General features: G+C 33.5%; 2 long non-coding RNA genes and 1 pseudogene across 2 annotated transcripts; all 3 read right to left on the bottom strand.

The window, feature by feature from the left end:
* Nucleotides 1-164: 164 nt before the first annotated feature.
* On the bottom strand, nt 165-4323 carry LOC143610124 (1-deoxy-D-xylulose 5-phosphate reductoisomerase, chloroplastic-like; annotated as a pseudogene).
* A 6542-nt stretch (nt 4324-10865) lies between these two features.
* LOC143610126 (uncharacterized) lies at nt 10866-11972 on the bottom strand. The gene is made up of 3 exons (XR_013149535.1): nt 11935-11972; nt 11094-11264; nt 10866-11011 (listed from the first exon to the last, which is right to left on the bottom strand). It is a non-coding gene; the product is annotated as an uncharacterized LOC143610126 (long non-coding RNA).
* Nucleotides 11973-14034: 2062 nt separating this feature from the next.
* LOC143610129 (uncharacterized) lies at nt 14035-15011 on the bottom strand. The gene is made up of 4 exons (XR_013149537.1): nt 14920-15011; nt 14453-14540; nt 14293-14385; nt 14035-14186 (listed from the first exon to the last, which is right to left on the bottom strand). It is a non-coding gene; the product is annotated as an uncharacterized LOC143610129 (long non-coding RNA).
* Nucleotides 15012-17457: the final 2446 nt, after the last annotated feature.

Genomic DNA, 17457 nt, shown 5'->3' with positions numbered 1-17457 from the left:
CAACTACTGGTTAGATATGGATGTGTTATACCCTCTATCGTTGTGACTTAATTTTATACGTATACGATCATCTAAAGAGCGGTAACACATGTTTAACACAACCGATTTCAGTTTCGAATACTCTTCCATACATGCAAAAATGCACTTATTCAACCATCACATACTTCTAATCTAAACCAACACTTGGCTAACACTTTCATCCCAATAATCTCTTCCTTTTCATACAAGTGCCGAGTTACACCACCCGACACAGACGCCTTCAAACTGGCTGCATACTCCCGGGCCCACAAATCATAATGTATGATTTCCTCAAGAGAAGGCGCCGTCACCAGTTCGTCTTGATGTTTCTCACATGTTAGTTCCACAACCTTAAATATGTCCAAGTAGCTAATCCTAAAACACCAACAAACCATCATTAGTTACACCACTTATGATCAACCAAAAAGCGCATAACGTCGTTGGGCCGGGCTTCTAAAGCCCATTGTCAGGCCCATTGATAGATTGTATACAGTTTTGTATTCTTTACTATTTCATTAAACTTTGACTTACTTTTCATCAATGAACATTTCAACCGCTTTCTCGTTAGCAGCACTAAGAACTCCGGTCATCGTCCCGCCAGCTCGACCAGCAGAGTAAGCCAAATCCATCGACGGGTATTTCACGTTGTCTGGAGCTTTAAATGTCAATGATCCCAGCCTGCATAGTAAAAAAAATTAATATAATATATATAGATAAACATTCGTCTAAATGTGTTACATACTTGCAGAGATCAAGACGCGGCCATGTGATCTCAGAGCACGCTACTCTATCGGGCCATGATAACGTGTACAAAATCGGCAAGCGCATATCGGGCCATCCTAATTGAGCCAGAACAGATGAATCCTGAAAGTCAACATGTAAAAGAAAAGGTCAACATGGTTCATCAAAAGTGTTGACTAGTCCACAAAGGTAGATCAGTGGACAGTAATCAGTTTACCTGTGTCTCAACCATGGAATGTATGATAGATTGAGGGTGAATAACAATATCAATATTGTCGTAATCCGACCCGTAAAGATAATGGGCTTCAATAACTTCTAGGCCCTGCAAAACAAGCCAGTTTCATATTACGCTTATATAACTAGTTTAAACATTTAATTAAAGAAGCAAGATTACCTTGTTGAAAAGTGTAGCAGAATCCACAGTGATCTTCTTCCCCATGCTCCAGTTTGGATGTTTTAACGCGTCGGCTACTTTAACGTCTTTTAGTTTTTCAACGGGCCAGTCCCTAACACCAAAAAGAAAACATAATTAACATCAGTATAAAACATATGGATTGGGATCATGTGAGAACTATTTTGAAATTGAGAACTTTGAGAACCATTTTGGACCACAAAAAACCCAAATATAAAAAAAATTATAAAACAAAAAAAAACCGCAAAAATAAAAAAAGTAAATAAACCAAAATTCTTATTTATCATCCCAGTTTCATAAAAAAAATTAAAAAAAAAACAAAAACAAAAAACGCCTCGATTTAGCTAAATTATACATATATGTATAATATGAACATACGTGTGTTTTTTTACACACATATGTATAATTTATGGTAAATGATAATGTACATATGTGTACATTACGTAACTAGAGATTAAATGAAATTATACACATGTGTATAATACAAAGTTTTTTTTTCTTTTTATGAAACCGGAATGAAATATTAGAATTTTGGTTTTTTTACATTTTAAAAATTTTTGCTTTTTTTTGTTTTATAATTTTTTTAAATAACTTTTTTAGAGGTTTTTTTAGTGGTTCAAAATGGTTCTCAAAGTTCTCAATTTGCAAAGGGTTCTCTTAGGATCCTTACCCTAATTACTAAAACATATAATCCAATATTTAGATACTAAAACACAAAGCTAGTAATTTACTAACCTGAAAGCACCTCCGGATGCGGTTAAGATTATACGCCTTAGTGCGCCTTCAGGGAAGCCTTGTATGCACTAAATTAAAACAGAACATTTATATAAATCATGTTACAAAAATAACAAACTTTAGAATTCAGATACTATTTTTCTAAAGAATTTATACCTGAAAAATAGCCGAATGTTCAGAATCCGCAGGAAGAATCTTGACATTATGCTTATGTGCAAGCGGAAGAACAAAAGGACCGCCAGCGATTAACGTTTCTTTATTTGCTAGTGCAATGTTTTTCCCTGCTTCAATAGCAGCAACTGTAGGCTAATATTCATAAACATATTACATATATTAACCATCTTTTTTTAAAGATTAGATAATATCATAATATGTTATTTTGTGTTTAATGATATACCTTTAAACCAGCACAACCGACTATTCCTGTGACAACGGTAACACAATCCGGGTGGCGTGCAACCTCAACGACACCTTCATCACCAGGAATGATTTCAGGCATGTAATCTGCACCGGCCAAAGCTTCTTTGAGTTCACCAACCAATGACTCGTGTTTGATTGAAACTAACTGTGGTTTAAATGCCTTGATCTGCAAAAGATGGTTAACTAAATATTACATGCAAAATAACCCCTAAATCATCACATAATAATAATAATAATAATAATAATAATAATAATAAATTTTGTTACATATTAATCACCTGATCAGCAAGAAGTGTGACATTTGAGCCTGCAGCAAGTGCTACAACTTTGAATTTATCCGGATTCTCTGCAACAATGTCCAGTGTCTACACACGAAAAAAAATCATATAATTGAACGATTCTAATAACAGAATTACATAAACAAAAGAATTCGAATTTTACATAAACGGGCCAAGCCTGAGCTCGACTAGGCCCAAGCTCGACTCGTTTTGACTTACGAGCGCTTGAACTTTGCTCGTGAATAGTTTTTTTGAAGCTCGGGCTTAGCTCATTTTATTAACTAATTTATATATGATTTTAAATATTCGGTTTAATATAAATTTGATACAACACATGGTTCCAGTTACAATAGAGAGGCAGGTAAGCGGGCAACAAGCTATGCCGCCACGGCGCCACCCCTTTTAATTATTTATATATATTTTGAGAAAAACTTTAAACGAGCTAAGTCCGGCTCATTTGAGCTTGATTAGCTCGCGAGACTCGGCTCGTTCAACTTGAGCTCGAAAAATCTAGGCTCGTTTTAACTTAAATGAGAACTCGAGCTTGGCTCATGAGTTGTTTCTTAAAGCTCAGGCTCGGCTTGTTTTATAAATTAATTTTATATACGTTTTTAATTATTTTTATATATTTTGAGAAAAACCTTAAACGAGCCAAGCCTGAGCTTGACTAAGCCCAAAGCTCAGCTCGTTTTGACTTACGAGAGCTCAAACTTAGCCCGTGAGATGTTTTTTTTATGCTTGGGCTTGACTTGTTTTATTAATTAATTTTATATACGTTTTTAATAATTTTTATATATTTTGAGAAAAACCTTAAACGAGCCCAAATCCTGTTCACGCTCTACTATGCAATGTGAAATTAATATCTAGAAGTCCAAATTAGTAAAACTTAAAAGTACACAAAGCTCGACAAGCCTAAATGGGATCGAGTTCAAAAACGATCGAGTTCTCACTTGATAATCGAATTTGAAAATTTTCAATTATCAAGATTGAAAATTTATGTTAACACATTACAAGTTGATTTCAGTTCTCTTTAAAAAAAATAAAAAATTAATAAATTAATAAATAAATTCAAGCTTTTATTGATCAAAACTCGAGTAGCTCACGATCAGCTCGGCTCATTCAGCTCGGGCTAAAAAAAAGCTCAGCTCATTTCAAGCCTTTATCAATCCGAGCTAAAGTAGCTCGCGAACAGCCCCGCTCGTTTACACCCCAACATAATCTACATTTACCTGAGTCCCAATGGAACCAGTGGATCCAATAATTGAAATAGGCTTAGGCCCGTCCCAGTTCTTGGTACCCCGGCTAAACAACCGCCGTTCCCGGCCATGCCGGCGGCGGTGCCGCCGCACACTTTATCCCATTTCTGGATGCAAACTTAGTCTTTATTGAAAACCCACCTGGCAAAACACCCAAAACACACAAATGAATCATACCCATCAACAGATTGTCATAAAGTTTGGATTTTTAGTGGTAAATGACACAAATGAGAAAACCTTGAGTCTTGAGATTATGGGTGTTGGATTTGGTGGTGTCCAAGAAAGTGGTGATATTGGTTTCTGCCGGGTAAAGGGTGTTCAAAGATATCATCTTTTATTGATAAATTGATAATTTGATGGATTGTTATTATTATTATTATTATTATTATTATTATTATAAAGTTGAAGAAAATCTTGAGTTAAAGAGAATGTGGAAAAGGGTGTAATAAAGAAAGGAATGAAGAGTAGTAATAACTGTTTGAAGAGGTAATGGTGATTGGTGATGAACTTGGTGTGTGTTGAGTGGTGAGGATATTATTATCAAGGGGTTAATGTTACATTTATTAGCCCTTGAGGTTGGGCTTTGCTCTAGGATTTGACAATTCTTCAAAATGTTGTGTTAGAGCATTGTGTACTTGTGTGTGTGTATGAAACACTTTTTATAATGGATTAAGATTGGTAAAACTTAACTTTAGCGACACGTTAAGAGAGAAACACGACATTGACAAACGTAGCATGCGTAAATCTCGTTTATAGCAGAGCTATTGATAGAGTCATTGAAAGAATTTGATAAAAAAAAAAGTTGTTAAAGATCTAAAGAGAGATACATAATGTCAAGGAGGTGTGGTGGTGGTGATGGTGATGGTGATGGTGATGGTAGGCAAAGATAGGCAACGACAAAGACAACGAGTGACGCTAGTTTTGTCGGCCGGTTTACTTTCAAGAATGTTAGTATGGACCAATTTTATATAAGCAAGGTTTAAGAACCAATATTTTCTTTAGATTATAGTTATAACTTATAACACAGAAGACCTTAATATTGTCTATTATTTATAAAAACATATTTGAACTAGTTTTGTTAAACTATGTTTGCTTAAGTCATTTGACTAAGAAAACACTTCATTTTCGTAGGCCTTACGCCTCATGGGTTTAGAAACCAACACTTTGACAAGCGGTAACTGAAAATCAAATACTACTTAAAAATAAAGACGTCAAGGTTAAAAGTTATAGAATTAAGTTTCTATTTTGTTACTTTATGGGCATAAATAAATAAAATCAAGTCTACATCCAATTACAACCGGGTTATGTCCGTTTAATGAAAGAGATAAAATTCTATGTAACAAAAACTCACGTTTAACTTGTTAACGGTTATACACTTCATCTTTGTTTTTGGGTCGACTCGTTTATTATTTTATTTATTTATTATATATAACACTCTTTGAATATTGTTATGTATTACTTTCTTTTAAAGTTTTGAGAACCTATGCAAACATAGTGAAACACGAGTCAAGCAAGTGAGAGTTCTAAAACTTGAGGGGACAATTGAAATGAATCAAGACATATAAGGGTTAAACTGAAAGTTTACCGGCATTGACAAGACACGTGGAGTCCGGTAACAAGGATTGCTGATGGCCTGCATCTTAATTAAGAAAAAAACAACAATAAATATAGAATACGACACCGTTTTGGTCATTTTTGTATGGTCTTCAAATTTATTGGATATCCACGTTAAACACACAATTGACTTTTAATAGAAAGAGGTCCATTTTAAAGAAAAATACATTAATTTGATAGTTGTATATACCTATCGTGTAGCATCAAATTTTATATTTTAAATTGTTTTTTATATCAGAATTAACGTGTATAGGTTTAAATTGTTTTATACAAAAAGTTAAGTGTTTTAAGATACTATTTCTTCTTTTATTTAATTTCATTTTTATTAGTTATAAAAAATCAATCTAAAAAATACTCGTATTGTTTAGAACATATTAGAACGCCATTGTTAAATGACTGGCTAGTTAAACTCAACTATATATGTAACATTGATGTGACGTTTTAACTAAGCAAACAACGTGTTCCAAACCCTATCTACACTTCAAAATTTGGAATCCTGAATAAAACACGCTCCATCATTTTTAAATATCTTTATCTTTGCTCACTTTTATCTAGTCTATTTGAAGCATGTTTTCATATAATCATAGCTTGAGTAGATTTCAGTTTATGATAAATGATCAAAAGGTTGAACAAGGTCACTTCTATTGGATAGCAATGCATCAATTATAACTAAACAAACAACGTGTTCCAAACCCTATCTACACTTCAAAATGTTAGTTTTTAAAAATACTTTCTAGGAAATAAAAAATAATTAGTTATCAATTTAATAACAAATCATTGGTAATGTAGGATTGGGAATAATGAGGAGGGTTAAAGTACAATAATAGGTTATCGTACATTAGGTACTTGAGACCCTGCACCACCAGATCCTAATTGCAATTAAAACTACGCGGTGGCATAATTCTAATTAAATCAAAAAAATGCTTCTCGCACAACAGATCGTCATTTGCTGCAAGCCTTCAACCATAATCAAATCATCCACAAAACTAAAGCAAAATCAAAATCGATAAACCCATTATCGCTATAGTTTAATAATCTTCAAATTGATCAAAAATTGTTGATTTAATCAATAGAATTGATGTGTAGGAGGCTTTAGAATCATCAATCGATTATGAAATTGCATAATAATACACTTAATTGAGCTATGATTAGAGTTCATGCTTAAACGTTCTGCACAAAAACTTTAAACGTTATGGACTTTTTGTACAGAACTTTTAAACTTTTTTGTACAGAACTTCTAATTTTTTTGTCTAGAACTTCTAAAGTAAAAAAGTTTAGACCACAATGAAGAAAAAGTTTAAACGTTCTGACAAAAAATGAACAAAAAGTTTAAACGTTTAACTAATACGTTCTGATCAAAACTACAAATTTAAACGTTCTGACCAAAACGAACACATTTAAACGTTCAAGTTTAGATGTTTTGTACCAAAACTTTAGAAGTTCTAACAAAAGGTTTAGAAGTTCTATACAAAAAACTTTAGAAGTTCTATACAAAAACTTTATACGTTCTGTTTAAACGTATTATACGTTCTATTTAAACGTTCAGAACAAAAATCAATTAAACTTTAAAAAGTTCAATACAAAAAGTTTATACGTTTTAGGTTAATGTTGATATGTTCAATGTTAAACCCAGAACTCAAACTCAAAATTGATAACTGAAACTTCAAATTGATGATTAATTGGATCAATTTCAAAGTTTAATTGATCAATTAGTTCATCAATTTCAATTGATCAATTTGATAAACTAACCTGTGAACAACTCGTGACGGAGGAAGATGGTGTTCACGACGGTAACGTCGATGGTCGCGACGGGGAATACAATCGTTGGACGGTGACGAATTGATGAACGGTGATAGTGAAGGCGGACGGAATCGATGGGAGTAGTGGATCATAGTTGATGAAATTTACAATATTGCCATCGCGTGATTTTGAAATCAACAGTGTAGGAACTCGCGTACATAATGTACGATTAGAGATTATTGTATTGGATCTTTTATCTGGGAATAATAAAGTATTTTTATAAGAACAAAATAAATGTTTGGGTAAGGGGAATATTTTAGGAGTATATATGTGAACAAATTTCAGAAGATACCTTCACGTTCCATTTTTGGCGCATTATTAGCGGCATTTGGATTTGGAATATACATTATGTTAATATATAAAATACATTTTTTAAAGAAACACAATGTTTAACATAAAAGTAATATGTAACGTGAAGATCTACTCATAAATAAAATATACATTATTTTAATTGTATTTTTTCTTAAATTAATTTTATGTTACAAATAACTTTTGTGAATTATTAAATTATAAATTTTGTTCTGATCTTGATTTTTTATATATAAACAAAGATATTACATCAACATAGCAGGTAGGCGGGTAACAAGCTGCGCCGCCACCCCTTTCTAAATTGCAAACCCTAACCTGATAAAGACATACCCCTGCCCCTTTGGAGTCGACACATTGCTATGCACAACCCGTTGGACCCTGGTTAGGAAACAGATAGCTTCCGGTGCCAAGGAGCCAAAGGTATCAAAAGCCAGAGGGACAAAAACATGTTGGTTCTCTTCGCAGGCTTTAGCATGTTTCTCCACCTTCTTTGCTTCAACCCTTTTCATTGCTTGCCCAGCTACAAACCCATTATCCCTCAAACCAGCCAAAGGAGATACCCCCCTGTGAGGTCAACACAAGCGTGTTTTCCCCCGGCCCAACCAAAGACGAGCAAATCTGCCGGTCGTAGAGTGGATCTCCCTTCCGTGGGGTCTGTAAGGAAGTTTACAGGGGCTTCCTTTTTAGCTGATATCCCAGCCCGCCTTAAGATGTCCCAAAGAACGTCCCGCACCCAATCATGTCGGTATTTGAACCCAGACATCTCCTTGCAATGAACCGCATGCTCTCCGAATTTATCCAAGCAAGCCTTACGGTAGATCGGACATGTTTCGTCTTCTGGGTACATTGGGACTATCAAACGGTACTTAAGAATGGCCCTATACTCGAGCGCAGACATGCTTTGACCCAAGTCATCAATAAAAATCAATTTTTATACGGCCATTTGAATCACTAACGGAGCACTGATTCATTCGATCATCTCTATTTCATTCTTAAGATAAACCCCACCATAGATGGTTATTTGAAAATCCATAACAATATCTAAACAACGCGGGTTTTGAATAAAACAATGTTTAGCTAACTTTAATGGAACAACCTTATTGTTTTTATGACTTGGTTTTGCTAATTTTAGGTCACGTCTTACCTTAAAAACTAGTATAGCATGTTATTTGTTTTGTCATATTATCAAGGTTAAGTGAACGGTCATGTTCACAATACCGATTATTTATAAACATACTTCTTTTGTGTTCTTTTGTGTTATTGGGTGCTTATACCAACCAATATCGTTTGTTTTATACACTAAGAGCTTACGTATTTGTCTTTATTGTCAAGTGATGACTTTCAAATATCTCACCATCTTATAGTTACCCAACCTTATCACGATTAAGTGTGAAGTTCTTCTTTCAACATCAATAAGAGCGTACAAAATGTTTCGATAGTATCTAACATTAGACACTACTTATGAACCCCCTCGAGACCGATATGAGACTGGGGTTGGGGATGACAATAAAACCCACACCCAATGGGAATACTTGAAACATCCAAGATGGGTATAGGGTCGGGTAATCGGGTATGTGACAGGTATGAGGATATGGTGATATCTCCATTTACCCGATAGCATATACATATTAATACATTTATATACCCCACGTGATTTTCTTCTATTTAGTATAAGTATGTAAATTGTATATACATCCGATTATATAACCAACGGGTTTTGGTCGGGTACAAAACATGATTTCCCTTATAATCGCCACCACACATTGTTCGGTGACATATCTGAATATTATCAAATCAGATGAATTTACTTACTTTTTTCTTTAACGGCTAACACATACTCTTTAATTTTATTAATAACAACATGGCAATCAAAATGTACACATTTCATTCAAGTCAAAGGAAAACAACCTTTACATTTATGTTATGTTGCCATTATTCAAAATGAGTGTTCTGAATATTACTTTATCTAGATAAAAGAAAGAAAAAACTCGAGTAGCAGTTTAGAATGCAAATTAAAATATCACTTTGATGTCTTTTAACTAAATTTTATTTATGATAAAAAACATTTTATTATTTAACTTTTTTTCAATTGCCGATTTATATTAAGAACGAAACAAAATCTAGACTAGCAAGGAGCTAGCCAAGAAACAACAAACACACCAAACTAGTCTCACCCGTTTACAATATTTTTTAAGGAAAAACGAACACCATGATTTCTGATCTACCCCGTTCGATATTCCCCTATGTTTAACCCACTAAACACTAAGATTTCGTAGTCACTTATATTCACTAGTGCCTAATAATATGTTAACAAATCAGTGGCAAACATTTTTGTATAGCAACTTGACATAAATAATTATTTAAAAGAAGCCTCACTTTGACAAACTTAAATCCCAATATACAATTGAGTTGTGAAGTAGCAACACCATGGCTCATTTTATAATATTAGTCGTAGCAAATCGTTGCCTCTGACCCTGTGTCTTTCGGTCTTTCTCGTGTCATGTTTAATTTTCAAATTTTGATATGGCGGTTTCTTATATTATTATACTAGTTTATAAGCCCGTGTGATACACGGGACTGGGTACAAATAATTATAAAATTAAGACAAACCTTTTGTTCAACTTAATAAAGAAATTGAAGAAGACAGACGATTGTTATATCATGAATTCATAAGCTAAGCGAATTGTTTTTTTCTTAAACATGGAAGGCAAAGAAAATTAATTTTTCCTTGAAGGTGGTTCATATATACATATAAAAGATTGAAGCTTTGTAATGCAAGGAATCAATTCCGAAAGTTCACCTTTTCATACAAAAAAAAATTCATATACATTTATCCAACTTTGTCATACATACGACCATTCATAGACACCAATAACTTTATTGCCGTCACAGACACCAATAACTCTAAAGCCGTCATATGAAGCTCGCTCTCATAACACCAAGATATTAGTATATAAAAAAATTAGAAGACACATTTGAGAAGATATAAAATGTTGAAATTCAGTAAGTTGGTGGTGTATAGAAAAATTTGGTGGTGTTGAAATCATTTCTCATAAAAATAGTAAAAGCATACTCTTTTGACAAATTGAATGTCATATTAGACCATGAAAGGGGTCTTTCTACAAAATTCTTCATCCTCAGCCAATAAAATTTTCTCATGCAAAATATAGTAAAGCATTCTTTGACAAACAGAATGTCAGAAGGATAAGACTTAACTACTTTGCATCTCTAAAGCAGACAGAATAACTAAATTCCACTTATAGGTCTTATGTTCGTGTTTGTTTTATGTTCATTCATATAAAACCTAAAAAAACATAATCGAACATAAATGAAGACGACTGAACATTGAGAGGAAAACTTACTTTTAATGTTGCAGAAAGTAATCCATGAGCCACAGAATTCATCCCATCTTCCCCTGTTACTATTTCCTGCAAGTGGAAAAGCAAGGGCATTTTGGTCATTCAAATTCACCAACTATTCACATGACATTAAAGCGAAGATCAAACATACCTGAAATACTTCAAAAGTCCATATATTTTACAATATTTCAATCATAATTCTTCTAAAAGATTTCACACAATCGCACACGAAATGGTGATGCTCCCAAGCACAACTCGTCAATATATTGTTAAATCCCGCAAACCTCTTTTCACTGAACGGGGTGTCGACCATCGGAGCACCCTGAACCGAACCTTTAGTTATAAGCTTAGTTGTTTAACCATTAACACATAAATAAGCCTATAAATGAACCATACGTTCGTGAGCAATTCTTTATGTTCGTTTACCTAATAAACAAACAAACATGAAAAATACTTTTTGTCACTTAGTTAAACGAACAAATGTTAACATAAAATGAATTTAAAAGATACTGAATTAGAATATGGCGAACCTCCTTTTCTTCTTTTCCAAAATACTTGAAAGGTATTTAATCAAATTTACAAAGTTGTAAGTGAACATCCCAAATCTAGTTTGACCATTTTCAGAAGTCAACTCCATCAGAAGGTGAATATTATGTTTCTAGATGACAAGCATGGACAGAGAATTCAAATATAAATTAATTCAATTTAACATGTATGGCTCTGTTAGAGATTTAGATGTATATGCTTGACCAAACTATACCATGACAGAGTTGTATTAGCTTGACCAAACTAAAAATAATGCTTAAATGATCTCTTTGTAGCACTTGAACTGTAGCCACAGATATCTGAGCAGAACATAAAATGGCAAAATATAATACATATTCAACCTATAGAAAACACTCATAATGGCAACACAATCACAAATTTCACCTAAACTAATACATATCTAACAGATTATAATAAGCTAATAAAGGATATATAGCATTACATACCGAAGATGAAGCAGCGTTGACCAACTCAGATTCTGTTCCGAAAACACAAAATCGATAAAACCATTAGAAAGAGAGGGTTCGATTGTTACCTTTTCTTGTGATAGAAAACAGATCGAATTGCAGGAGTCGTTATCTACAGGCGACCGACGGCGGTGGTTATTATATAGAGGTTTAGGGGTTCTCAAAATTGTGGTTATGTGGAGGATGGATGGAGAAGTAATCAGACAGACATGAAGTATGTATTAGTGTTTAAAATTTGAATATGTATAAAAAAAAGTAAGCTTTATTTTAAAATTTAAAATTTGAAACGTGGATATGTTGTTTGGGAGACACGATAGCATATTGAACATGGAAGAGACACGTGTCTAAGAAGTTCTTTATTTATTAGATAGGAAGATAGGTTGGATATATATATATATATATATATATAGTAGGTTGTTTACTACACGGGGTCAGGTAAATAAAAGCTTAACTTAACATAATCAATTATATGCATTGAATAAACCAAATAATCAAATAACATTATCAAATAATACGCCGGTAAAGGTTATTAGTTAGGATGTCTAAATAAAAACCGTTTTAAAATGTGAAGAAGTAAACTCACTAATGATTGAGAGCTACAACCAGTTCTCTCAATAATTTAAGAATCCTTTTACAAGCATGCATACATACACACCCCAATATCAAAATATAAACGGAAGTCAAACTACTGACTTAAAGGGAGAAAATATTTTGATTAGTTGTCATTGTTGAAGTTCAAAAATGGTTTATAAGAGGGTCTCCGGTCCACTTCAATGGGACCACATAGGCACGAACACATGAGACGGTAAAAATAAGTTATAAATGGGTAAGGTAATTAAAGGGAAAGGAATGTTAAGACAAAGCCAACAAAAAGATGCAAAATGAGAATATTAAAATGTGAAGAAAGAATATAATGATAGTTGCTAAAAATATTAGTAATCTCATTGTCATAAATCATAATTATCAAAAAATAATAATAACGTTAATAACACATCATTTAAACCTACTCGTATGACAACATTAATATCACCTTTAAAAAGACAATTACACCTTTTCACATATTTAAAACTTCAACTTCTGTTCCACACTTCCACCTATCAAGTTAAGGCCACAACCTTCAGTCTTGCTTCTCAAAAGAAATGTAAATTTATCCTGCAAACCAATTTTATTATTATTATTATTATTATGCATTTGAAAAAAATAAAAAAATGAAGGAATTTTGAAAACTTTTGGTTGATCATTGAAGACTTGATCAACTTTTATCTGTATACTGATTGATGACTTGATGAAGGCGCATCAAGCCTTACAAATGGATATCCGGTGTCTGAAAAAATAAATATTATATCTCAACTTTAAACCAACGGATTATAATAATGTAATTAGGTGCTTAATCGTTCATAACTAAAAGCGCAGCCCGTGTAGAATTTTAATCGAATACAAGTTGGTCATCTGTTCTCTTATGCATATGAACCAACAAACGGGCTAGCAGGTGCATCTTCCCCGAAAGTTCAACCCATGCCCCCATCACCACCGGTCCAAATGGTCCCTGAGCCCATGCCATTGGGGTCTAAATTTCAAAAGTTGCAATTTTGGGGCACAATTTTGTAACATGTTTGGAGTGTGAGGCTAAATTTCGTTAAATTTCTCTTATTTAAGAGCTTTTATGGATTGTACCTGAATTCTAAGTGATCTTGCTATTGTTGTAACAATAGAGAGGGGGGAGAACTGCAATTTTAATTCTATTTTGACTGAAATTCCTAAAATGCCCCTTTGCAAAAACTTGGCCCATGTCAAAATTTTTTGATCTATCGGGTAAAACGTGTCGTATTCGAGTTCACGTGTCTGCCCGTTTTTTGGGTTCAGATGGGCAAACACAGCCTGTTTATGGAATCTACCCATTGTAAAAAAACATAAGATAAAAAAGAAAGCAATAGGTAATTTGTTGCCTCCCACAGCCAACAAAGCCACAAAGAGGGCATATCCAAACATTTTCCGAGGATTGACAGATCAAACATTTCGACTTTTCAGACTTTTGTTGACAATAAGACATACCTGAAGCAATCCTAAATCAGATTACGATTAATATAATCCAACTATATAATATTAACATGATTAAGTTACTTACAGATTTACATTGCAAGAAGAACCTGCCCGTTTAGAAGTAAATGAGCAATGAAATTAGTGAATGCACATGGTTGTCAAAATTCCACTCATATCTTGGTCCAATCTGTCTACAAAAAAGCACATACACACACAAAAACAAAAAGAATATAAAAGCCCTCATAAAACTTAACAGAAGTATACATATATATTAAGTTAGTAAATACCGAGACAAACCAGACACGATGGCTGCTATGTACTTGCAGGTGAAGTTTGCATGTGTTCAAATAGATGTGTATATTGCACATTAATAGTGAGACATGAATCCGCCTGCATTCAAACATAACAATTAACAAAGATTCAGAACAAAACTTTATTATAAACTATGAACAAAAACCTCCGAAGATGAGAAGCGTCTTCGATTAACATGCTTATGAAGTGCATTTGTTGGGTTCACTTCAAAGTATTCTGATAAAAAATCTTACCTGCCATATAACGATTGTTTACCTTCCCCGTTATGATCAATCCATCATTGTTAACTTTATTTCAACTGGGTCCCAATCAAACAAAATACACGATACATGGTTTCAACTATTAACATGTTATAACTCCTCAAAAGCAACAAAGTTTTAGGCTTTTAGCTGCATCTTCAAATTCAAACAAAAGCTACGCTCGTTATGTATGTGCCAAATCCAAATTGGGGTTACAAAAGGTTTTAATAGTGTTCAGCCTATGGTTATTAAACAGGTATTACGTGAATTCATGCGTACACAGTTTCTCACTCAATTCTACATACGTACTTAAATAAATAATTAATTTAATATAAACAGAACAACTAATTTAAGGTAAATAAAAAACCAGTACCTAAAAGGTGAAAGGAAGTAACGATGTGATGGAAGGAGAAAGGGGGAGTTTGATTGAGCCATCTAAAGTCTAAACGATCATGGGTTAGTTTTCTTTTATTACATTAGTAGATATGGTTTTTAATAACCTATTTATTTATTTATAAATAACTAATAATGATTTATTCTCCTATATTTTTAATTGTTTCTGCCATCCTCAAGATCACATTGTTAAAAAAATGTAATTAGATACCAAAAAAGTTATAGGACCGATTACGCAGGCCCGTCCTCAAGAATAATAAAAAAAATTTAGCTCTCGTGCGAGATGAAATTTGAGCCTCCTCCTTATAATATAAACTCATCAATTATATATCAAAAAACCACAATATGAATACAATTATTATAAAATAAATAAAACAAAAGTAGTGTATCAAAATGATCAAACTTAAGCTGATTTCAAGGCTCTCCTAGTGTTTTGGGAAGCAAAGCTCTCTATTACCCGACCCGATCACCGATTACATAGTCCCGTGTACCTGATTATATACTGTAACACCCCGCAACCGCAGCGGAAACGTAACCGGGGCGCCACAGACACCTCTGATATCAACCACATTGTTTATAAAGAAAACTGAATACATTAATATACTTCAAATTACATTATCTCATATTTCATTACCGTTTAGGTGATACACACATCATACAATACGATACATAATTCTATTTAATATAATGTATCGTAACATCCCGCACGCAAATCTTACACACATCAAGCACTTAGAACGTAAGCAATCACTTCATCTTAATCGTACCTGAAAAGTATGTGAGAAAACGGGTCAACTACGAATAGTTGGTGAGTTTCACAATTCGAGTAAACCATGATAAATCAATATCATAATATAATATTATCGATGTAATTATGCTGAGCCCACAAGTGAAACCTCTGACTATCCACATACAACCCCGTGGCATACTCCGCCCACGAACCTGCCCTAAACCGCTATGCCTAACATTACATAGCAAATTAAATAACAACAAAATAGACATGTGCAACTGGCTGGGAAACATCAGCAAATCCATACCGGACCAGTTGGGTTTGTCAGACCAATAGTACTATTCACACTCTACCGGCTTTTAGCTAATCACTCGTGTTGCGGGGCCTTACAATGTTAGCAACTCAGACAATCACCATCTTAGTACATTTCCGTACGATTATCGTACAATAAAATATATATAAATACACGCAAATCCATGCGTTCAGTATGTACTTAAACATTTTAATAGTAACATGCTTTCCGCCCCGAGAAAATATTTAAAAACAATTCAGAAAAAGGGGCTCGTGAAACTCTCCTTAGCACATGCAAGCAGGTAACAACAGTCATTATCAGATAACACGTCCAATCTGTAATATGATCCCTACGATCGTTATTATACAATTATTGTTTATATAATCTTTAACCGTATCATTCGGTCACTCGGGGAACACCGTTACCCCAGTAATATAACCATTCTGGGAGCAGTGTTAACCCAAAAATAGGTTTCTGGACTCAGATTGTGATGTCGTATAATGTCCGATAGTCAAAATCACTATCGGCCCGTTTTCCCCGTTTTGCGTGCCTAGCACAATTGTCCGTTTTTACGTTTCGAAAATGAGTATGGTCACACACGACTCGAAAATAGTTGTTGACTGATAAACTGATTAAGGTTATGAAAACATAACAGTGTTCCGATGTCCCGATTAGCTACGGGATCCGTATCCGTTTTTAACGTACCGGAAACTATTAATCCTTATAAAAATTACACAAATCATCCGAATTATTTTCGGATGGTTCGTTTTTACTCGATTTAATAAATAATATGAAAACAGCTTATTTTTAGGGTTTTCGTATACCAGTCAGCTCGTCTACCCGAACTTTGCTGGTTTACGCGTTTTATATTATAAAAGTTCACTTTTATTCCAAATAAATATCCGTTCATCCTCGGATCTTGAGATTTTGCACAAATAACATTTTGACAGTTTAGAATTTTATAAAAATATTTCCAAAATTTATTTGTACTTAATATTTATTTATCCATTTTTAAAACTCATTTAAACACTAAATATGCCGTAAATACCAAACGACACCCGAAAAATCCCAAATTTTCTAGGATGGCCCCTGCCATACCATAAGTTTCCTGTAAAAATTTACAGATCCAGACTCACTTTCAAATACTCTTTTTTATGCCAAAACCGAGCTAAAAACTCTAGAACTCGTTTATCCAGAAATCATACTTAGGGTTTTTTAAATGACCCGAAATTTTGTGTGTGACCTTTACATGACCTTAAAAGCTTATCTGAAATTTTTCAGATTTTTTTCAAGGTCTTTAACTATTTTTCACAATTTTTAGCCAAAATCTAGCATTAAATTCACCAAATATTCTATATTTATCCAAAAATTACCAAAAATTCACAGAAGTCATATTTTCATATGTTTATCATCCCTGCAAAATTTCGTGACCCAGCTCAAACTACATCACAATCTGTCCAAACACATATACAAATTTATAAACCGAAATACCTTGC

Source organism: Bidens hawaiensis, unplaced genomic scaffold (genome assembly GCF_021521415.1).
Source record: "Bidens hawaiensis isolate Kalapana, Puna unplaced genomic scaffold, B.hawaiensis_p1.1 tig00024112_1, whole genome shotgun sequence".
NCBI classification, from domain to species: Eukaryota; Viridiplantae; Streptophyta; class Magnoliopsida; order Asterales; family Asteraceae; genus Bidens; species Bidens hawaiensis.
This window is presented reverse-complemented; position numbering and strand designations above follow the sequence as displayed.